The sequence below is a fragment of the Periplaneta americana genome, chromosome 1 (assembly GCF_040183065.1).
Source record: "Periplaneta americana isolate PAMFEO1 chromosome 1, P.americana_PAMFEO1_priV1, whole genome shotgun sequence".
In the NCBI taxonomy this organism is placed as follows: domain Eukaryota; kingdom Metazoa; phylum Arthropoda; class Insecta; order Blattodea; family Blattidae; genus Periplaneta; species Periplaneta americana.
In genome coordinates this window covers 89,775,534-89,801,006 of record NC_091117.1, presented here as the reverse complement: position 1 = coordinate 89,801,006, position 25,473 = coordinate 89,775,534, and the positions used below count along the sequence as shown (strand labels likewise).

Sequence of the window (25,473 nt, the reverse complement as noted above, 5' to 3'; positions counted from 1 at the left end):
AGAATAATCCAGTCCTTAGCATCATATCCCACCTTCCTCAAATCCGTTGTAACATTATCTTCCCATTTACGTCTCGACCTCTCCAAAAGTGTTTTTCCCTCAGGTCTGGCAACTAACACTCTGTACGCATTTCTGGATTCGCCCATACGTGCTACATACCCTGCTCACCTCAAACATCTGAATTTACAGTTCATAATTATGTCAGGTGAAAAATACAATGTGTGCAGTTCTGTGTAATTTAAGTTTCTCTATTTTCCTGTAACTTCATCCCTCTTAGCTCCATATATTTTCCTAAGCATCTTATTCTCTAACACTCTTAACCCCTGTTCCTTTCTTAAAGTTCAAATATAACCAGTTGCACAATATACAAGCAATCAAAGGTGAAATTGGAAAATATCTGTTCGAAGAATAAAAAAGAGTATGTGTCCCTAAACAAATCGTGCAATATGTACTTCATGGAATGAGATTTACTGGTCTCCCGGCGACCACTTGGTCTAATATACGTACAGTATGTTTACAAGAATAGCCTACATAGAAATACTGAACGAACTCTAAACTGAAAAGAATGATGATAATTATGAGAAACGCTTAAATAGACCGAAGAGAAAAACAGCCAACCATTATGGCACTTTGAAAACTATTAGTTGTCGGAATGTGCGTAATCAAGAGTCCTCCTGCAGGCATTAGCCTGCGTACGCAAATGTTTGGTTGCAATCAGCATCAGTACTCCGGACGGACAATGTTTCTCCATTCGGGTCAGGTCCGCGAGGCACATATCTGGGAGCTGAGTGTGTCAATGGCCGATTGACGATGGCTGTTGCGGTCATGAGAAGTCAGTCATTGAACTGTGCTTGTTTGACAATTAAGCTTGTTAGTGACAGCCTCCAACTGTCATCGCAGACACGGATTGACACATCCAAGGACCGTCTCCTTTGCAGGCACCAAGGAGGTACTGTAGGCGCGGAATGTCGCATACTCGTATGCATTTAAATGTCTATTCCTCTTAAAAGCTTTCACTGACTTGCGGAACGGTGTGGTCATCAAACTGAGGAGCGCGTAATATTACAGTCAGCTCTGGATATAGTGAACTCGGTTATAGTGAACATTCGGCTATAGTGAACCTAAGTCTTGGTCCCGACCCTCATACATTAAAAAAATGCATTAATATTTCCGTTTATAGTGAACCCTTACTTCGGTTATAGTGATCCTAAAACTAGAACTTTCCCGAGAAAATGTAATTTTAAAATGGCCAAAATGGTAATTTTCTCCTATAAACTTCCCAGAATATGTTCACAACAAAGTCTCAAACCTTCTACTCCTTAAGTACATTCTAAGACAAAGGATTCTTTCAGCCTCCCGGAAAGTTTGAAAAATGTTAAACAGAATAGTGTACGCAGTGGGGGATAAAGGAAGGATTAGTTCTGACCCCTTTAGAAGAGGTTATTAGAAAAATAGGAAGATAAAGTGTTTTCTTTTGTAAGAGGAAGTAGAGTGATGACCAAAGTGTAAATACAAGAAGGTCACAGTATAATGATCCTCAACCCTTTCTCCCGCATCTTTGTAAAAGTAAACCCGGGGAAATTCCAAGGCCGAGTACATAGTAGCATACCTCTAGTGAGAAGAGGTGCGAAATCGGTCAGTGCCTACTACTTACATGGCCAGAGTAGATTCAAGTTTCGAACTGTGAACATCAGAATGTACGTAGAAGCGTAAAGTGTTTAAGTTGGAAGATAAAGAGAACAATAGTACTAATATTTAAAATGGTCTGTCCTAAACGGGCATTAATACTGTCTGTATAGGAACGTCAGTAGTATGAAAACAGGCACTTCGGTTTTAATGAACCTAGGATATAGTGAATGAAATATGCTGATCCGCAGAGGTTCACTATAACCGAAGTTGACTGTATATAGATTGCTAGAAGAATGTCTACTTAATACAGTTGTTGAATAAGGACATTCATTCATTGTTTCTGCCCAAGGGCAGATATTTCACTGCAAACCCGTCATTCTCCAATCTTTCCTATATTCTGCCTTCCTCTTACTCTCCGCATACAATCCATATATCTTAACGTCGTCTATCATCTGATATTTTATTCTGACACGACTCATTTTCCTGTCTGTCCATTGTACATGCTCCATTCTTCTCCATATCCAGATTTAAAATGCTTCTAGTCGCTTCTTTTCACTTCGTCGTAATGTCCATATTTCGGCACCATACAAATCCACACTCCATACAAAGCACTTCACTAGTATTTTTCTTATTTCTTATTTCTTTTTTCAGAGGTCCGGAGAAGATGCTCCTTTTTCTATTAAAAACTTTATTTATCATTGTTACCCTCTTTATGACCTCCTGGCAGCAGCTCATGTTACTGCTTATAGTACACCCCAAGTATTTGAAGCTGTCCACTCGGGCTGCTTAATTTAGAATTCGCACGTTTACCTTCTTTATTTTTCTTACTATAACCATGGTATTCGTCTTGTTTGCATTTATCTTCATCCCATACTGCTAATAGTTGTTATTTAACTTTAGTAGCATATCCCTTAGTATCGTCTCCTCTTCTGCTGACAACGCCATTTCATCAGAAAATCTTATGCTCTTTATACTTCTTCTCCTACTATCACCCGTCCATGTTCTGAAAACAGTTCTCCACTAAATCCTCCATGTAGAAGTTGAACAGGGTAGATGATAAAGAGTATCCTTGTCGTACTCTCTCCCTAATTCACTTCCTTCTGAAATTTCTTCTCATATTCTGACTTTCACTCGTTTCACAGAAGATTACTGAACAGCCTCCTCTCTTTCCAATCCACACCAATTTTCTCTAGGATCCCCATCATTTTATTTCAATTTACTAGGTCACATGCTTTTTCTAGGTTCACAAGTGCTATATACAGTTCTTTATTATTCTCTAGGTATCTTTCGCCGATTGTTTGCAGCAATCCAAATTGCATCTCTCGTACCGTTTTTCTTTCATGTGTACAGAGCTTAAATAAAGAGTCTCTATATTATTATTTAATTAAAAATATCATGATTTCAGCGGACAGTCTTTTTTCATTTGTGCTTACATATCTTGCTCATCATCATCATCATCATCATCATCATCATCATGGTATAAACCAAGATTGGTTTGTTCCGTCTTCACGTGTCTCGATCCGTCTATCTTTTCCTCGACGTACCGAAGTCTATCAACATTTCTTCCTCTTGGTCTATATTTATTCACAAATTACGGAGCTATTGATAGTGTAATTATTATCATATATTATTTCCAAGTCCCCTTATAATTTCCTATTTCTTTTGCTAGATTCAAATACATACCAAGTTCTTCCTAACTTCTGTGCTTCGTTTTTGATATCTCACCGTATAATATGCTACTGATCTCAGAAATCTCATTTCAGATGTTACAATTCTTGCTACACACCTTCATCATTAACGGTACTATAGCCCTTTCAGTTTTGAATTGACTTTCTTCAGAATAACTGATCGACCATTCCTTTCCAGTGCTCTCTGCCTCCATCTCTTTATTCCTGCTTTTGCAAGATCATTCTGGACATCTGACCATCTCCTCTCTCCAACTCTCCTTTCACAACCTGGTTTTGCATCTAATATTATTTTATTACTGGTATTCTTACTTCTATTATGATTATATGCCTCAACAACTCTATATTCTGATTTTAATATCAGTGACAATATTAGCATCTTTATATCAATTTTGTAATTTTAAGTTTTTTTCTGAGTCTCCAAATTCCTTAGTCATATGTAGATCCAAAACTTTTCGCAATGTTTTTCTTTCCCAGTATTCAGAATTTAATGTAATTGCACCTTTAGATAATGTCCAGTTTTCACTTCGAAAAACAACGGTCGGTTTGTTTATTGTCATAAAATTTTATATTAAGGTTTTGGAGACACGTTCATAATTTTATCCAATGCACATTGACACCAAATAAAAACTACAATTTTTTAAATATATATTATAATATTGTTATCTGCAACTCTTAATCCCAACAGAATTGGAGACTTTCTGATAAGATGTATTATTTAAAACTATAGTAATTAGAACACTATTTGTTTATATTATTCATGTATTTTGTTTTAGTGTTACTAATTTCCAACTGAATAAGTTGCTTCAGTTTTGGTATTAATTAAATCAGCTGTAGAATTAAATTCAGTTTAGCGACAAATTTTAAAATACCTACAACAAGACTTTCGAAAGCGTGACCTGCTTCTAGATACGTTGAACCATTTATGGGTTTATTACTGTTGAGTGTGCTGTCATAAGATCAGTGAGGACATCATAGTGACAATACGATTTTGTCCACTTATTTTATGAGCTTGACGTGATTTTTATTAATAAATGGCATATTAGTTTCTAAAGAAAGCCCATCCTGTTACATATCTCAATAAGATATTAAATTTGTGTTGAGATAGTACAAAAAATTATGAACAACTAAATTACTGTTATTTTTGCCATGTAGGTTCATAATTTATTTGGAATTCGGTACTCAGAGACGTTAATAATGGAAAGATTACAATTTACATATTCCGAGTAATCAATCATATTTTTCTAGCAATAATTATTTTTCCTGACTATACGTTCAGTGAATCTCTGGAGGTAAACATACCCATCCTCTGGCTTCGCAACTGTGTTGTTGCTCCTACCGCACCAAATAAACTAACAGGGGTTGGGGGGTCAATCACTGGCAGTACTAATTGAAGGGGAAAGTTAGTGGAGAGGTTGGTACAGTCTGCTTTATTTTCTCAATAGAAATGGGTGGAAAAATATGATTGGTCACTCGATATATAATAACAGAGTAACATTTGATGCTTTCAACAACACTAGAATTCTTTTCGTAATGACCAAGAGCTTGAAGGGTTAAATATGCAAATGGAGGACCTTAATAATAATAATAATAATAATAATAATAATAATAATAATAATAATAATAATAATAATAATAATAAAGGTGATTAAGAGCGTTCCTCAGTGGGGTTCTTCGTTTTCGTAAGAGATAAATGTCCTTAGTATCTTGATTAGAAGTGAATGAAGTACCATTCATTTATAGAAAGAATTAACTTTAATTACGAACATTCGAACTCGGCCTTAGAAACAGGTTCTACTTAGCAACAAGCACGTGACGTAATACTTGACGTCATTATATAACAAGTTGCATGTTTTTAATAACATATGACGTCTTGAGGTCGTGAGGATGGACCGACCATTAAGGCGAGGTCATCTTATAGCGCGACAAGAAGTCAGGAAAAGTAAGCGATTACGGATACTTTATTTTCTCGGTTTTTGTTCATCAGGTGCTTCTATTCTGGTTTGCTGAGTAGGCGTAGAAAACCTGCTTATCTAAGACGTTTGAATTCCAGATGTGCTGCAAAAGCCGTGAAATTAATGCAGCGAGGGAAAGAGTTAAATCCCTAATCACATATAACTAGAGAGCGGAATTTAGGCAAAAACCTATTTTTTTCCTTGATACATACAGGCTTGAGATTTAATATTTACATTTTTCATGGAAATATAGGTATAAATAAAGGGGTTTTATAGTCCCTAAACATGCCTATTTCGACGTTAGTGCCTATTTTTAAGTTTTTAAAAATGTTTGCATCATTTTTCGTAAATGTTTACTGTTTTTCTTAACATCCTATACCGTTTACATTCCAAGACGGATAACAACTCCTTCCTTGAAGTGACCAACACAAAAGAGAAGTACCTCCGGGCCACCCTTTCTCATTCTTACAATCTTTCAATCCTAAAATTTCAACTTTCAGTAGGCCTGGGTAGCGTAGTCGGTATAGCGCTGGCCTTCTCTGCTCGAGGTTTCGGGTTCGATTCCGGCCCAGGTCCATGGCATTTAAGTGTGCTTAAATGCGACGGGCTCATGTCAAGAGATTTACTGGCGTGTAAAAGAACTCTTGCGGGACAAATTATTATTATTATTATTATTATTATTATTTCTTCCTCTGTATGTCAGCAATTTAACACAAACTCACTGGGTTGTACCCGAATAAGCATTCTCTTACATTCCAAAACAGACAACAACCCCTTCATTTTTTCCCACCATTAGCGAGCGATGCAATAGCCACAATAAATACTGATCATCTACTGTGAAGCAAGCTATGGAAATGTGATTGGTGAATGAAAAACTCTAACTTAAAGACAGAATGTTTTCATTTTGTGTATATATGATTGTGTACTCTTGTAAGATGTGAAATGTGTGGAAGTTCCTTTTAATCCTAGAATTTTGCATTAAATAAACGTTGAATCTTATATTAGTGACATTCTTTAACAAAAAAAAAAAAACTATTTTTTATTTTATAGAGCCTAAATAAAGGAGTTTAAGAGCCTATTTTAGGCGCCTAAAATGCCACTTTTTAGGGCCTAAAATTCCGCTCTCTACATATATCAGTTTGATCAGCCTAATGCACTTTCAAGACAACTCATATAAATTTATATACGCTGCCATCTAGGGACTGCAAAAGAAATCACTTTATAATCCTGCTATAATTGCATTGGAGTAACAGCGTGCAACTATACTTCCATCTAGCGGTCGTTACCAAAAGTTCATTTTCGACAGTGGAGATCCTAGCGATTGTTCTGTTTTATATGTTGTCATCTTATAACACGGAAATGGTCAATCAGATATAGTCTAAATATGTGATCAGAAATTAAATGTACAGATATAGAATTAAAATTTGGAGTGAGTCTTGATAGGAGTCCACCTCTATGTAGGCAACAATTTTGCACGATTGTCCACAACTAGCATATATACAGGGGCTCTTGTTTACTGCATATGTGATACGTAGGATGGATAAAACACAGAGAACGTCAGGCAACCAATAATGATACCGTATAATTTTATACAATAATAAGAATTACGATTATATTGTTTTGTTGGAAGACTGTCATTTTTGTTTATACGCATGTGGCCACGTGATGCCATTTGAATCAATCCGCTAGCTCTCTCTTTATGCTGGTGATGAAATTGCGATTTGTGTGCTTTGAGTTGTGTCTACAGACCGAGTTGTTGTTGTTTAGTCAACTGTCCGAAGACAGGTCTGAACCCCACAAGTGATACCAACATGGCACCGCTTATGAGGCAACTAGGCCAGGAGATAATTGGGTAGGATGGCCAGTTCCTTTCCCCCTGCATTGCATACATCGCCGATTAGCTACATATTACACTAATCAGAATTCAGACATATACAAACAATTATTGTTCTTCATCTGACACATGCCTTCAAGAGAGATGTACTGCCTGATAATAGATGTACATATCAAACAGAACCTCAATCAGAGGTAAGAATGAGTTGATTACAGTATTTTCTCGAATACCGCACGCACTGTTTTTCCGAAATATATGAGTAAAAATACGGATGCGCGGCTTATTCGAAATTAAGTTGCTCCATTTTCTTCCCTTGCAACTCCTGTCATTATCTTCTCGCGCAAATATTTCAAGTGTTAACATTGTTAAATGGTGTTTGGAATAGCAGTGGATGTGTCAGAATCAAGTTCAAGTGTGATAAGTGTATTGTTTCTTCGTCTTATAGTTTCATTTCTGAAAATGAGTACCAAAAGTTGCGTCAGAGCCTGGGGGATCCTGTTACAGGATAAAATTTATTGTTAACTTAACTGTATTTGTGTTTAATTATTTTTAATTTGTCGTGAATACATTTGTTGAAAGTTTTTTTTTTTGTAATTTGTCTTTGTTTTATATTTTATTATTATTATTTTTTATTTTTCCTTTCATAAGTTGGGTGCGTGCGTCACTTATTCAAGGGCGCGGGGTATACGAGAAAATACGGAATATTAAATTTATTCCAAGTTGGTTTTTCTGTTTGTAGCTTCTTTATATATTATTTAAAATTAGTGTTTCTTCTGTCGCCTGAAGTGGTGACAAGGCATCTTATTTTACCTTTATCCTTATCCTGTTCCTCATTCGCCTCCGAAATTGGCGAAGGCTGAAAAGCTTAATTTAAAACGGTCTTTTGAGAGTGGATTGTGTGCTAATTGTGTGGAACTGATGGAATAGTAATGACAAGATAACTCGAAAAACTTTAAGAAAACCTGTTCTAAAGGCGATTTGTGTATCATAAATTTTTCTGAACATTCCTGGGATCAGTTGTTGTAGCACTAGTTAGAAGTAGAAGACTGAGCTGGTTAGGACATAATATAAAAAGAAGAGAAGAACGATCCTGATAAAGGTTACTTGGAAAGTACTACCAGATTGTAGGAGACCTTCGGAAAGACTCAGATTCCGATGGAATGACCAGGTGCAAAGGGATCTGGAACGAATGGGAGGAAATAGAACCATGGGGAAGGTAGAAAGCCTCGAGGAAAATTGTGATCGAGGCCAAAAACATTCTCTGAAGTTTGATGCGCCATAGTAATTGATTGATTCCTGGGATCGAATTTAAATTATTCTGGTAAGAAGTGCCTCAAATATAAGTAATGTATACAGGAGTGGATGTGAGTTTCATTGGTTCTTGAGACAAGTGAAATTATATAATACATTTCCTTTCTTCGCAGTGTGATGATCACAATTAGACTTTCACTGACGGTCTCACATTCCGTCTGCAGTTCTCTACATGGTCCGTACCTGTCGGCCCCATCATCATCCGGCATATTGCGTTACTCACTCATTACATTTGGCCCAATTAAGCATTTTATAATTTCTCTCATCAAAATATTTTAGTGTTCCTGCGCTATGTTTCTTACGAAGTCATGATTTGTCCGAAGTTGTTGACTGTGTAGTCTAGACGCCACGTGCGTAGCTGGAAGAATGAACAATGCCGCCTTACACAACACAGTTTTTTGACTTTTTGAACTTAGTCTTCCATTAAATGTGCAATACGCTCATGAATTATTCAAAGCAAGATATGAAATTCGTTTTAACGCCGAATTTTTATGTACAATAAACGCTTCACGGCCAAAACACTCTACTGTGCATAATAGTATGTCATAAAAAGACCGTGTTCTTCAGTGTTCGGGTTGCTACATCTGAAAGTAAAATCTTGAATTAGATATTGCATCATAAATTTTTCTCCAAGACCACGATTTTTATGGTAGTATTGAAGTTGAGTGAAAAATACTGAAGAACTTAATGTTTAGTTCTCTAATTTCTTGTGTTTTTTTCTATTTATAGAACCACCTGCTCTACGGATATAAAGTTCAGTACAGTTCTGTAGAAGACACAGGCTGAGAGATTTTATATCTTCCTAATTTTCATAATTTCTGACCTTTCCAAAATTAGTGTGGAGTTTTTCTTCTCCTCCACTCCTCTAACTTGTCACACATACATATATAGCAGAGATATCGCCATGTAATTAGTCCGTCACGTAGAAACCAATTTCTGGTCAGTCGCTTCTACTTTCAGATCACGTGACTAGAGTCTTCTTCTTTCTACACTTCTCTCGCCGATACTGCTCCCAGCCGCTCATACACGCTCAGCTCACATGCGGCTGATCAGGCTGTAAGCTTCACCCTCCCATTCGTCCGTCCGCCCGCCCTCCTTCCAACCACCAACTGCGCACCTCGCGGACAAATTACATGTAGACATCTCTACTCTCTGTCTCTCTAGATGATTTGAAACGAATACTAGATATTCAAACAATTAGCCATGTGGTAAATACGGAGCAAAGTCAGAGATAAAGAAGAACAAACAACATATAACAAACCCAGCCTCTGTAACAAGAATTTTTTTTTCTATATCCCCTTTGTTTGTAGCTAAATATGCTGTCTAAGACACCAAATACTACAGATACTACACACCCGGTAATGAAAGTGATGTTTTGAAACGCTATTTTTAACTTTCCCAATATAAATCATGAACCGTATGTAATGTCATTAATTTCAAAGTGTTTTTCTTTTAGATATTTCAAACTAAAAAAAAATATTACAATTTTGCTCGTTTCTACTTCTTTTCCGGGATAAATGTTTTTTATTGACATTTTAATAATGTGTTTTGGGAAAGCCATTAATTAATTCCCAATATGCTTAATCAGTTTCAGTATTATGATGGCAAATGATTGAAAGAATTTTAGTTTTGTCCTTTAAATGTACACAAATTTGATTAGAATAAATGTAACTTTTCGGTTCCGCAGAGAAAATTTAAAATATTACATTTGTTCGGATAAAATTTCTGTACATTTAAAGGACAAATCAAAAATAATTTCTATAATTTATTATCATAATACGTACACTGCTCTCTTAAATTGACTGAGGATATTAGGAATTAAATCAATGACTTTCCCAAAACATACTATGAAATGTTTCATATAAAACAATTTTTATCTCGAAAAGGAAGCAAAAACGAGCAAAATTGTGTGAAACGTTTTTGTTTGAAATATCTCAAAGAATAACCCACTGAAATTAATGGCATTACTTACGGTTCACTCGATCTAAACATAGTAAACAAACAGGTTAGACGTTCAGAGAAAAGTTCTTCCTTTTTAGGAAACAAAGTACAGATGGTATTTTAAAATGTCAAGTGATCCTCTAATAGCAGTGAAGGAAACATCACGAATGAAGTCGTTGTTCAGCTGGAACTTCTTGCAGAAACTGACAAAGAGGCGAGTTGTGCCCCTAGCGCCAGCTATTAGCCCAACTACTTCAATGGAGGTGAGGTGATATTTCTCCAAATAGAATGGAACTGTGGGCTCATAAATTCTGCATTTTTCTGAGTGGACATATTGTCCGCGATTCGTCTTTTAACAGTTTAACCCCCCCCCCCCCCCAAACAGTTTAACAGTTTTTCCATTATTTCCTCATTCAATTGCTATCTTGAAACACTTTTTTGTTCCTTGCTGGTTTGCTTACAATTTTGGTTCTCTTATACTGTCGCTGGTGAGGTAAGTGGATCTAGACACTTTTAACGACCTCAGCAAGTAGGTTGTTCGTTGTTGCCGCAGACATTTCATGGCCTACACAGGGACGTGTGTTCTCAAGTTAGAGGTTTTCCATGATCTTACCAAGTCACGGAATTTCAAGAATACTCTTCTTTCTCACCTGATCGAACATTGTAAATATCGTATTTCGATATTTCACTGACAATGAAAAAAATTCCTGTTGAAAGTCGTCTCAAATAATTCATCTTTGCTTCCGTTCCTGTTTAAGACAATATTAATAATATTCAAAGGAAAAGAAAATGTAACATAACTTTATTCTAGGTCAGGTGGTTCATTTCAGCACAAAAAATGAAATAAATTACACGATTTAAAGACGTTCCTAGTCTTCTCTATCCTCTTGGTCGGTTATTCAACAGTCATAGTCCAAAATTTTTTGAGAGAAACGAAAAACTATCTGGCATTGGTGTTGTTGACACATCAAGTAAGAAATTCATCATGCCCTTTCTTAAGGTGTTGTAGAAACTTGGGAAAACTGAAGTACATTTATAACGTAAATTGTCTCATATAAAACATGTGTAAATGTAGGTAACTGTGGACAAAGACCCGATGTGACTGAAATGTGTCTCTCCTTTAATCTTCTTTTTCTTTACTACATCCTGTTTCTTCTCCTTTCGTTGCTTACGTTTCTTCCATGGAGTTACTTCTGCACTTAAAGATGACTTCATAACTAATACAACAATTCACATGCTGAAGTATTTTTCTCTGAGTTGGCTTTTGCCGCGTACATGACGAGCAATTCTGCCAATTTACTACGTTTAAAATTGTATGGATAAATGTTTAAAGATGATATGAAAGAAATATTTATAAATGCTATCTTCGTCCTGAACAATGGCTGTGTTCATAAAAAAAAGTCATTGGACTATTGTTGTTTTATGAAAACAAATGAAAAAATCCACTCATATAACATAGGAAAATGTTTTTCTTTTTCACTAACAACTAATTTAGTAGATGGCCGCTGCACTACGTTCACCATACGGTTAATACTGTATCTCAAATTTGCATTTTTTTGAACTGTGGTTCTTTTTTCATATTAAAAAAAACTTAATTTGTAGAGGGATTCTGTTGTCATCCATTCTCACTTAGTGCACTGTATATTGTGTCCAGTTTTTCAAGTAATATTTCACTCAAAATTTTTAATTCCTTTCATGTTCTAACAAAGTGTATGCAACTGTTTTCCTCAGAAATGTAATGCTCATTGAGGTATTATTGCACATAATGGTGGAAGAGAGGTGACGAACCATTTAACTGCAAAATGAACTCAATCCTCCTCTTCCTTCTGTCACAACGGAGCAGTAAGCTGCGAAATTCATGACACAAAATGCTTCCTGAAGTTTGGATAGCGCCATTTTCTAAGAATTAATACATTTTCCAACTATAGTCAGCGCATGCGCACTTCATAATCCAGAATATATTAGCGTACACAGCTTACATACTTTCCGTAATAGGCCGTACTAAGACCGGAGCAATAATTTTGGAACATATTTAATCATGTTAGCTCCTGTTTTTCGATATGTCCATATTTCGCTACTTTAAATTTGGAATAATTAAGATTTTGTGTGCTTTTTCTTGTTATTGTTTTAATCTCTTTGGATTAAAATTTTTAAATCAATATGCGCAGTATTTGTTGCTATTTAATTAGTTTTGCTTGAGAATCTTTTTCATCTTGATATATTATTGGCATCCTAGATAGTTAAATTCATTTATCTGCTTTAATATTGTATTCTAAACTAATGTTTTATTTCTCACAATTTGTTGTCCTAAAAAGGTTCCGTTTTGTGTTTCGAGGCGCAAATATTAATAACAAAATTATTCAAAATATTTTTGAAAAGGAAAACGTCTCTTTGTAAATAATTTTCCATGTTAGACATACAGTAATTATCGTATCATCAATCTAATGTAATATTTCAATTTTGTGTTGTGACTTGTTACAATTTCTTCAATATAGGCCTATATTCGATTCCATTCCATTCAGAAACTATTTCTTAAGTTTAACTTTAAATAATAATTACGTCTCAATCCAAAATTCACATCTGATCAATCCGCCCAACTCAACTTATAAACTGCATGTGATACAGTATGACGAGTTGCTAGCAACATGAAAAGCAAACACTGCATAGCAAGGGAATGGCGGAGCTGCATCAGACTTACAGGTTATTCTTTCTCTTGTTCTTCTCATAAAGAACCGTTGTTCGGTGATGATAAGACAAAGCCTTCACACGCTAGAGAACAATTGCCTGTAACTGTTACAGAGGAATGGAATTATTTGCAATCGAAGGCGAGCCAGATCGAGTCTTACTAATTGCACAGCCTTGCCTAGAGCGCAAGAACTCTCCAGCAAATGTGTCAAGGCGACCACACTCACGGGTGTCCTCGACTTTCATGTCAGCCTCCACGTGTTTCCGTCTCAACTCAACACTTCACTTACATTACCTGTTTATGTCTTGTCGGAGCTTCTTCTTCTTCTTCTTCTTCTTCTTCTTCTTCTTCTTTTTTAAGAATACTTACAGGACAGAATTTTAATTACAATTTGTTAGCGTATTAATAACATCTTGTGCGCTTATGATTGACCCTACCAATCACATACCTTCTAACCGTTTCTGTTCACATTTCAGGTGAAGATTTGAGAAAGGAATGCGAGTTTTTCCCCTACTCTTACAACCAACCCCCGACACGGGATAGGCCGACCAATGACTCAGCCTTGTTTGTCTCAGTCGGCCAATGACACCACCCCCATCTACCTGCTCCTTCACAGACGCCGAGTTACTAGCTTACCTTCTCCTCTTATCCCACAAGGACCATACTCCCCTCGCAGTGATCCTCTCGTAAAATCTGTACTGTGCTTACCGAAGGAAACTACTAGGGCCCCTCCGACAGATAAGATGCAATTTGTGGTGACTATGTGAGTAGTTTCTCTCTGAATGATTCATTATTTCATTAATAATAATAATAATAATAATAATAATAATAATAATAATACTTTATTGCCAGAACAAAAATAGGCTTTTTGCTTTTTCATATAAAAACATTCTAGCTCCCCCAGAGAGAGTAAGTTACATACTCGTACTCAGGGGTATTCCACATAATGTTAAGACATTTTATTAAATAACAAAAGTAAAAAATAAAAAAGAAGACGAAAAAACACAGATATCACAATAATTGAACTTTAAATTTTCTCTCTAAACAGCAATTTTAATTGATTTTTTAAACAGGGAGCATTGGCTTGTTTGGGAATTTAGCTATTATCATGTTATAAAGCCTTCGACCGAAGTTGCTACTGTGATTATATGCTACAGTTGTGGTACATTTAGGTACTGTCAAGTATATGTTGTCTGATCTTTTGGTTTTATATTTATGTGAATATAAATTAAATATATTTCGGTTTTTATGTACGAAATTCAATAATACATTGTTATAAATTTGATGAAAGTCAAATACTTCAAATTCTGAATACAACAGTTCTGAAGTATAATCAAGAGGTTTATTAAGGCATATTTTTATTATTCTTTTCTGTAGCAGAGTTATTGGCATGAGGGAGGTACTATAAGCACTACCCCATCTTATAATACCGTATTGTAATATAGCTTGTACTAATGCGACGTAAATCAGTCGTAAAGTATGGACAGTCAAGTAATTTCGTAGGATGACAAAATAGTGAATAATTTTTCTTAATCTATTGCAGAGAAAAGATCATGTTTATCCCCACGTAGGCCTAAATGCTGGTCGATTATTATTCCGAAATACGTAATTTGAGGAGATTCAATTAGAAATAGTATATTTTCGCAATCACGATAAATACCAAATGTGCCCAAATGCTGTCAAAATAAGTAATTTTATGTTTAAAAGCATGTTGAATATATTAGTGTAGTTTTTTAATCCGCGACAAAAAGCGAAATTGAGTACAAAATTAAACATAGGTTTATGAGAAATAAGAGCGAAATTACATTTTATGGAGCATTTGTGTGTGTGTGTGTGTTTTTTTTAACAGAATCTATCTAAAGGCCCCGTCACATACCTAGAGGTTTTTGTACTTTTTCAGATAGTTTGGTCACCTCCATGTTAGATTTAACTATGAATAGCACAGGAATGTGACCTACCTGATACCCTCTTTGTTTTATCTGTGCTGTTATCTCGAGTTTTCAATTAATCTGTGTGGTGCTGGTGGTAACATTTTGACTGTCTAGGCCTAGGCGATGTCTTTGTGTCTAGTGTTCACTAACAAACAAGTAGTATATGTACTAGCGGGTGATTGTGATTGACTAATAACTTAAAATGGGTTAGGATAAAATCACACCATATCTTTTGACATTTTTCTTAATGTCCACAAATTCGCTGCAATTATCTATGTTCCCCTAGTTATCATTTTCAAGAATTTTAACTGAAAATCTAGAAAATACATCTGTTAAGACAAGGATGACATTCAATTTCTACCACCAAAATTTTCATAAAAAGTTCCTTCCAAAAATGCTATAAAATTCTAAATTCCAATATTAAAAGTGCTATTACATGCTACATCTGATTTCTAAAATGCTCAATTTTAAATTTTACATTTTAAGCTGTTAAAAGTTTACCATCTACAACCATCCTCTAATTTAAAATGGATGGGAAATAAACGTAACAAAGGAAGAGAGAAAACAACTCTAAAACTTCCAGTACACGCGAGTTTCAAAGTAGTCTACTCATATATATGACATAAAAGCTGAAGACAGATCATTTATTTCCAATGGAAGTGAAAGGAAGCTGTTGTTATTGAGAGTGTATTTTTTTAAGTTACTATGGTTGTAGATTCCTAACGTAGGGATTATGACAGGCAAAGAACTCTAGAAATGCAGAGAATTTAATTCAGAGGCACATCTAACCTTGATAGACTATCAAAATGTATTCGATCGCATTTACCGAGACAAATTTTGATGCATAATGGAGAAAACAGGTCTATCCATTGCATTTAATCATAACTATATAGACTCTATATAGGGACACCAGAATTTTAATTGATACAGGCATCAGTGGAAAATTAACTCCAGAAATTAAGGACATAGGCATGGACGTACATTTTCGCTTACGTTTTGTTATATATCTTATATAGATATGATATGGCAGGAGAATGGAAGAAAACATTTTGAAATTTAAGTTGGTGATAATGATTCTTAAATATCATGCTATTTGCATATGACCAAGTCGTAATACAAAATAGCGAAGATAATGAATTGTGTTGGATATTAATTAACTAAATCAGTTGTAGAAATAGATCCGATATGTACAAAAATTATAACAGAAAATCAGACTTTAGAACAGGTACCACACTTCAAGTATTCAGAATGTGGCATATCATATGAAGAAGATAAAATTAACATCAGTGGAGGAATATGTGTAAGACGAACTTTGAAAGTAAACCATGCGGGAAACACAAATAAAATTCTATAAATTAACGGCTGTTCCCATTTTGTTATACGTACCAGAATCACGGGCAACAAAGAAAAAAGTTTTTTTTTTAACAAATGGAATCATCAGAAAGAAAAATTCCTTAGATCGGTAAAAGTTGTACAACATTAGACCACATACGAAACAATATAAGACAAAGACTAGGAGTACAACCAATAGCAGAAGAAGCAATATAATATAATGAACATAGCCAGAATATGTTATGTGCATATTCCATGAAAAGAATACCTGCAAAGGAAAGCTATAATGTATAGATCGTCGAAAAAAAAAGTGTTGAAAGACCGAAAAAGTTCTTGAGACCGGAACAAAAATGTGTAATCCTAGAAATGTACAAGAAGAAGAAGAAGAAGCAGCAGCAGAAAAAGCTATTCTAGCAGTGAAAATGTGATTTTTCAAACAAAGGAAATAATGTGACTGAATAATTTGACCGAGTCTGTGGCTGGTCTTCAATCCAGGCGGCGCGGGTTCAATTCCCGGCGAGGTCGTAACGGAATTTATGTTGAACAAAACAGATATTTTAGAAGGTTTCTCTCGAGACATTCCCGTTTCCCCCTTTTATTCCGTCAACACACGCCACCTTCCGATTATTTTATCTGTTATCTTTAATAATTCAAAAGTAGACTGTGCGAAGTCTTGGAAGTTTTCAGTATTGATAAGGAAGGACTTCGGGGCTTAACAGACACTCGCCTGGGGTTAGGGTCTGGCTTTGTCAAGGCTGATGCAGAATGATCAACCCATGAGCACCACCCGAAGCACCTATTACACGTGTTTAAGGGAAACAATAAGCCAATGTGAGCCTTAAAGCCTAGGTTTTTCTGAACCGACCACTCACTACCTCTCGTTTAGTCCGGATTTGTGTGAGGCGGGCCTCGCACCTCGCACGTCGCATGCGTCGGATCAGAAAAACCAAGGCTTAAACGCATGGATATAGCTCAAGAGAGCAAGCCAACAAGAATGGATAATATGAGGAACTTAATTTAATATGACGGTCAAATTACCGCGTAAATGATAAAATATGAACATATGTGTTACTTAAATAGGCTACATTCAATTTTCATAATTATAACCATCTTATACAAATGTTCCGTTTCATAGTCAGTGATATAGTAGTGTGGTTCCGTTAAGTCATATGATTTTTATTACAGAACTGTGGCTGTTTAATATCTACTCAAGAATGATCTCCAGCGGAATGCGGAAGCTTTCGTGTTTATATGAGACTGAAGTACTTACGTTATAACGTATGTGCACTTTAACATTCATGGTGATTGAAAAGTTAAACGTATGTCCTATGGAATTATTAGTGTTTTATTTTATACTGTATATACTACTCATTTGAAAATTAATGGTTCCGTGTAGACAGCATTAGCATAAAAATGATTTTCTACTTTTTCATTACAGAAATTTGTGGTGATTCTGTAAAATATAAGTTTAGATAACATCTCTGACAACGAAGCAGTGGTTTGGGCATGCCATCTGCCTGCCTGCCTGTCTCTCCATCCATCAATCCAAGTATAGTTACCTTTCCTAAACTATTGAACAGGATTTCTTCATATTCGATATGTAGGATTTAATTTGTCCGGGGGGGATGCATATGAAACACAATCATTGAAGTACAAAATGAATAGTCTCTTATTTGAAATCAATTAACAAAATGGCGTTGGAGTCTATCGATATTTAAAATAATAATGTTTATTGTATAAAATGAAGAGACAAATGAAATAAGATGGACAACTTAGGTTCCAACTGTGTTCCAAAGAAATCAGCTACATTCAGAATTATTTTACCGTCAGCTCAGGCGATTGCACGTTTGCATGTTGATCCGAAGTTGCAATCGGGCGTGGGTTCGATTCCCGCTTGGGCTGATTACCTGGTTGGGTTTTATTCCGAGGTTTCTTCAACTCCAAGGTGAATATCGGTTAATCGCACTACGAATTCTCGGCCTCATATCAATAAATATTACCTCGCTATCACAAATTCCATCGACGCTAAACGACGTAGTATTTGATACGGTGTTAAATAAGGTTGAAAAAACACTTAATTTTTTTCTTGCGTATTTTATGAAATTCTTAAAAATTCCTAGTCTTCATTAGGGTAAACCAAAGAATTCACTACCGTTCATGAAGAGTGTTTCATTTGTATAGAATTAGTGTCCCTAAAGCCTTGGTCTTTCTGAACCGACGCATGCGATGTGCGAGGTGCGAGGCCCGCCTCGCACAAATCCGGACTACACGAGAGATAGTGAGTATTTTCTATGGCTGCGAGGTGCGCAAACCTCGCATCTCGCAGTTATAGAAATTACTCACTATCTCTCATATAGCCTGGATTTATGCGAGGCGAGCCTCACACGTCGCACGTCGCATGCGTCGGTTCAGAAAAACCAAGGCTTTAAGGGTTAAGAAACTATGAGTTGGGTTACTAGATGACTGTCCACATTTAAGTGCGCTTCGTGTTCGTTATTTAGAAATTGTAAAGTAAAACATGTGTTCACATAGCTGCCCGTGTCCGTTATAGAGATGTCCGCTATTGGGAAGGTATTTTCCCATAACAAAGCATGAAATTCTGCAGGGAAATTTCAAAGTGTCCGTAATTGAGAGATGTCCGCTATTCAGAAGTGTCCGTTAGGAAATGTTTCACTGTAATTTGTTATCAAAGTCATTGGCCCGATTACGAACACAGAAATATATAATTAAGTAAAATGTCTCTTGAGCTGAATGTAAAGTGCAAAATGGAGATTATGAAGAAAAAGTAGAAAAATGGTGGACTGATTTTTAAAATTAGAATTATTAAACCACAATTAAGCACCAAGGAAACTTAATACGCCAGAGAGACACAATGTTGTATAACAAGCAACTTATGTTGTAACTGTTGCAATGCTAATAATTATAAAAATAAAATACTTTCCATACTGTTTTATTTCAATATCGAATTGAAGAGTGTGATCCCAAAACGCGTTAAGTCCATTTTATGAAAGAACTGGGATAGTTTTTGTATCCACCGGTCTACGGACGGAGCAAGTTTTCAAGTGACAGTCACAATGACACAAACTTTCAAACAGGTATTGGCGTTGTTTTTGGAGAAAACTTGCTTAAAATAAAATGATAGACGATCAAACACAATCATATAATATATGTATAAATCATTAAAAATGGTCAAATGGACTGAGCGAGTTTTGGGGTCTTACTCTTCAATAATATAGTCATAAACTTTTAAATACCAGCCAAATTATTCTCTTAAATGAGATACCGGTTGATAAAGAGCATCATGGAACCATCACATCTAAATCCAGTTAATTGAAACAACATGAACAAGGTGGGTTTTGGACCCGACACATTCATGATTAGAAGTCTTTCGAAACAGTCGTAGGTTTTTAATATTTAAAATTTTAAAATACAAGGGATAAAACGTAGTTGGGAATATTGTGTGCCAATTTAATGATAAAGGAAAGGGAGTGAAGTCAGAAACTCCTGCTAACACAATTTCGTCCAAAAGCGAATAAGACGAATTTTGGAATCTGGTGCCTCAATTGTTCAAGAAAATATATTCTGAGTAAAATCATTCATAACATGACAAGTGAACTGGATAGTTTTGAAATGCGTAAAACTCACAATGAGAAAAGATTAATCTATTTTATGATATTTGATCTCTGGTAAGTTTTTTTAATTGATTATTTTAAGACTCTTTATCAACTGCTATGCTTATCTAGCGTCTGAGTGAGGTGAAGGTGATAATAGCAGCGAAATGAGTTCAGGGCCCAGCGCCGAAAGTTACCCAGCATTTGTTCTTAATGGGTTGAGGGAAAACCCCGGAAAAAACTTCGACCAGGTAAATTGTCCCAACTAGGATTTGAACCCGGACCCGCTCGTTCACGGTCAGCCATGCTCCACAGCGGTGGACTCGCGGTTAATTCAAAGCATATTTAAGTTGAATTCAATGTAAGACTTTGATTATTTTTGTGCCGCAAGAACTGATTAGACCACTTTTTTTTCTAAAGAACCTGTGCCTTTAAGAAAGTCCTCTCCTCTTGAAAGCCTTCTGGAATCGATTCCTACTCATCCATATTCGTAGCAATAACATATACGCATGACACGTACAACTGCGCCTTGCTTGTCCTTGGACCTTGACATTCCTGCAGCCATCGTCCAGGGAGTGGCCTGGCCAGGACCAAAGTTCAAAACAAGCACCTGTGAGAACTTCAGAATGTATTTTGAATTCCTTTGGAAACAGCCGAAGTCATGAGTTTTATCTTACCTACTTGTCACTAAAAACAGTCGAAAATTATTATTTTTAGATTCGTGGATGGCAACGAGAACTCAAGGCTAAGTTGAAGGTAAGGAAAGGAAGGCAATGACTTCTTTGAAATTTCGTACTGCCAGTGAGAGAATGCTGGTGTTTGGAGATAGCTTAAATTTGAAATTAGGAACGAGATCCTCTATTACTGCCACCGTCAAGAAAGAGTTGGAAGTGTTGTATTTTGATTTACCTCTGCTTGTAGGTAATACTACGGTACTGTTCTGATTGAGTTCAGCCGATCAAGAATTTGGGGAGCTTACGTAGTGATACTACTTCATTCTAGTGCCGAAGTAATAAAAGCAAGGAGCTCTATCTCTTTCATGGGATACAACAGATATATCTATAGCTATACCTATGCACTGCTAATAGTTCTGTTCGCGGACGTGGTCACTGTTTAAGGATGGAAGTTTAGACACCGAATCTATGAAGTTAACTACATCACGTATTATACAAGTTGTGTTGTTTACATCAACTCAGGGTTGTACAGGGACTTCTATGAGCACTGCTGTGCTTGAATCAAAACATTGCTCGGTATAATCAGGTGACTAAAACAAGTAGAGTACAACACACATTTACGAAAGCGACTTACTTCATGCTGATACTTCATGGTGATACATTTTGAATAATAATTGTGTACTTTAAGTGTCACTAATTTTGTTGCAATGTGCAACTGTGCACATTAGTAAATTGTCAAATATAAACCTCCTTCGATTGTCACTCAAACAAGAAAATGTTCTTTCGACATGACGCGGTGGTATCGGTGTTAATTTGAAATAGTTTTTGTTTATTATAATTTTATACCTGTTCACTATTGAGTTCATATTAAACTTCACAGAATTTCGAATAAGCAGGATTTTTTTAAACAACATTCTTCAGTTTTGGTTTAACACTTTTATTGTTACCAACTTCTGATCGTAAAGAATTTAAAGTTATTTCATAACACGAGGATACATATTGTATACGCATGGTTGTTGCAGCCGGCAATTTTCCAAACATATACATTTTAATTCAAGTGTTTAAAATCTGAATTCTCAAGTTTATGGAACGGAATATTAGCACATATCAGCATCAGACACAAGTCATAATAAAAAGTGGACTGGTCCGAAACCGAATAACTAAACAATTTCAGATGTTCGATGTGTCTTTTAGAGTCACTATGTTCTTGTAAATCATGATTCTTAAAATTAAATTTTAAGTCTAACTTACACGCTTTACAGCATAACACATTTTCGTCATCTCCAAAATCTTTTACAAACATAGGCAAAGTTGCAGATTTTATTGGCAATATTTTAATACATCTTCACAGTATCTTTGCTAGATCACAACTGAACTCCATACATAAGATATATTTGTTTAATAGAAAATAGGCGTGCTGTGTCGAAACAACTATTACAATGCAATAAACAATATAAAAGCAGCACCCCTTAAACTTCGAATGAACAGATATCCCTTCACGCGACTTCCTTCATTTTGTATACGAATCTGAAGGTTCATCAGTAAACAGCTAACGTGTTCCTTAAACCTGTAGCCACAACTTCGTCCCCTAATTATAATACGTCAGAAACAACTGTACAGCCACATATTGTTTATATTGGATTATCTTGTTTTGTGACGCTCATAGAGCCGCGGCGAATAACGGTAAGTTAAGGGCCCTGCCATTGAGAAAAAAACTTTTTGGGGTCGTAAATAATTTTTTTTGTGTGCAATCCATAAAAGTATATAATATATTAAACGATTTCATTTGTGCATGTATTTCGAATAACAATTAAAAAACTATATATAGGGGTTTCAAAATTAACACAATTGCAATTAAAATTGAATGAAGTGATTTTGGGCAAAAGCTAACACGTCAAACCTTATGTTCAGAAAGTTTATTATTTTACGACGCTTTATCAACTGCTATGGTTATCTAACGCCTGCACGAGATAAAGGGTAATAACGCCAGCGAAATGAGTCTGGGGTCCGGCATCGAAAGTTACCCAGCATTTGCTCTTAATGGGTTGAGGGAAACCCTCCCCCCCCAAAACCTCAACCAGGTAACTTGTTCCAACCAGGATTTGAACCCGGGCCCGCTCGTTTCGATGTAAGGCTTGCTAACCGTTGCTTTAGGGCGATCAACTACTTAAATCATAAAGAAAATGTATTTATGTATTCTAACTCCATTATCCTAACTCCGGTACAAACGTTATTATGTAATCAGACAGATTTCATCAAATCTTGTCAATTTTTATTTGTATTAATAGTAGTAGTAGTAGTAGTAGTAGTAGTAGTAGTAGTAGTAGTAGTAGTAGTAGTAGTAGTAGTAGTAGTAGTAGTAGTAGCAGCAGTAATAGCAACAGTAGTAGTAGCTGTAGTAGTAATAGTAATAGCACAGTCTAGTATATACAGTCACGAAGCTTGAGTTGTTCAGGGTACTAGGAGCAATAGACTGTGCCGGTACTACTTCGCATTGTCTGTGATGAGGCGATAGTAGTGATCCTAGTAGTTACCAACTATCTATGGATGCATATTTACTACTTACTGAGCTTCGTGACTGTATATACTAGACTGTGGTAGCAGCAGCAGGAGCAGCAGTAGTAGTAGTAATATACAAGACAATGAATAACTGAGCAACCAGTTCTTATTACACAATTTACTCCGATGTGACTGATAACTATGCAACCAACGAATCAGGGTTCTTTCTGAAAGCAATTGTGAAGATACAAGTTCTCTTTGTTTCCGTCTAAACTTGATCAATATAATTGGACATTAAAGGGTAATGTGCTGCCGATGTTCTATTATACAAAAATGTGGTCTGTCGTATGCATAAGAAAGGTATCAGATGACCACTGCTACACTGAATGTCTGTGGCACAAGATGTAACAAAAGACGGCGGCGGACATACCTTGCGGTGCAGCGTTATATAACGAAAGGTACAATCACATTGCTTTCCCAGACCTTGGATGTTTAATAACCTTTGCATTCTTGAAGTTTCTCAGCGTATGAATTTATGGTTGGCTGTCGAAATGTTCAGATAATCCTACGTTTGCTCTAAGACTGTAAGTCTGTAATTTTAAGAGCATTGTCTTCGTTACGTAACCCTTAAATATCAACATCTTTTCCTATATGCACACATACGAGGAGATTAAACTAGTTTCTCGCCACTCTTATTATTTGTTCTAAGAAATAACTTGAGTTGCAGTCAGTCCTTACGCAAGTATTTTTAGCTTTTTTTTTCAGTATAATTAATTTTATGAAATATTGTATTTGTCTCTAGGCATCGGAATTTTTCCTTCTAGCGTAAGAATTCTCTCCCTCTTCATTTGACGTTTATTTCTATCAACATTAATCTATTCATTAAAGTAAAAAGTGGTGGTTTTGCGCGTTCAGATTAGAGATGAACAAAACTAACTGCCGCTCTCGCTCGCTGTGTTCGCTGCATTATTGTCTTTCGAGTCTCGTCTCGTAACTCTCGTGCACTTGGAGTCTTGCTCATCATTCTCGAAATAGCATTTAGTCGGCGTGGAAAGATTTTGCAACTTTGAATAACATACATCATTGAAATAAGTAACATTAGAAATGTTTAATTGAGACAAAAAGACAAAACTAAACAGCACGGTATCTTAGTTATCAAAATATTCTGGTTCTATTATATGATATTACATATGGTTATATAAATAGAAAAAAAAAAGCTATTCTGAAATAAATTTGCATTTCTAAGAAACAAAACATAACGTTAAATAAAGTATTAATATTTTTTTTACTTTAAATTGTACACTTGATCTCAAACATAGGAAAAGAAAGTTCTTAGCCTTTTTATAAGCGCCTAGTAATTAAATAAAGATCGAGGAACGAATTATTATACACTGAAAGGTAGAGATGATGCTTCAAATACGCTACATGATTGTTTATACATATATAACAGTTGCCAAAGTAGATATAAAAGTTCAGTCTGGTATAAACAACTGTGGCGATTGAAGGCTGCTTGACGTTTGAGAGTTGATCACTCCCGAAGTCCCGATGTCTTAAATCACTCACAAGCAATCTTTACGTCAACGACGCGATGTAGACAACATTGTCGTGCGGGTTTTCGGCTTTGCGGGGGCTGTTAGTCTTGCTTTCTCGATCGTTGTTCAATTCTACTGGGTGTTCATTTCAAAGTGTGTCATGACGTCACTGTTGGTGAGTCAGCGATTTGAAGCGAGTTACAGCTTTTATGTCAGAGAAGTTGTCTATTAATCAAGGCGTTCAATCTGAACTTAAGAACGTGTAGGGTATAACTTGTACGTCGTAGCAACAGATGGCGGTCTGTACGGTCTATGTGCTACCATAACGTCTTTCGAACTGTGTTTTGCGCGGGAAAGTCGTACCCAGGGTATTTGTTATCATCGGTTGCGTACGGCAACATTCCACAATACAAATCAAATGCTCCGTGTCCATGTTGACCGTCGAAGTTAATGTCAACAAATACTGTACGTAAGTAATCGTCTTAACCCTCTCCCCATATTCCGACAGTAAGAAAAAAACTCACCTCAGTACGTGTTTCCAAACAGTTCACATTCCTGCCATTGTAGGCGTTACCGTACGTATCGGTAAGTACTCTTCAGAATGAACGCCGTACTTGGTAGGCAACTTCTCTTGCATATAGGTAATACGCCTTTGCGGAGATGTAGGAAGATTGAATTCTCTAGGCTCATCTGCTAGCCACATGACGACATACAGCGAGCCATGACACACTTTGAACTGAACACCCAGTAGTTCAGACACTCCGCCGCTAAACTTCAATCACTTAGAAAGCTACACTAGAGATAAGGCATTTAATGCTCGTGTTATGAGCCCTGCTTTTGTTGAACTTCCTCC

At 36.0% G+C, this 25,473-nt stretch overlaps 1 protein-coding gene across 1 annotated transcript in view; it reads right to left on the bottom strand.

Moving 5' to 3' along the window:
* The window catches only part of LOC138698012 (uncharacterized), a 328,549-nt gene that overhangs the window by 11,789 nt on the left and 291,287 nt on the right, over window positions 1-25,473 (bottom strand). The gene's annotated exons all lie outside the window — the stretch shown is intronic.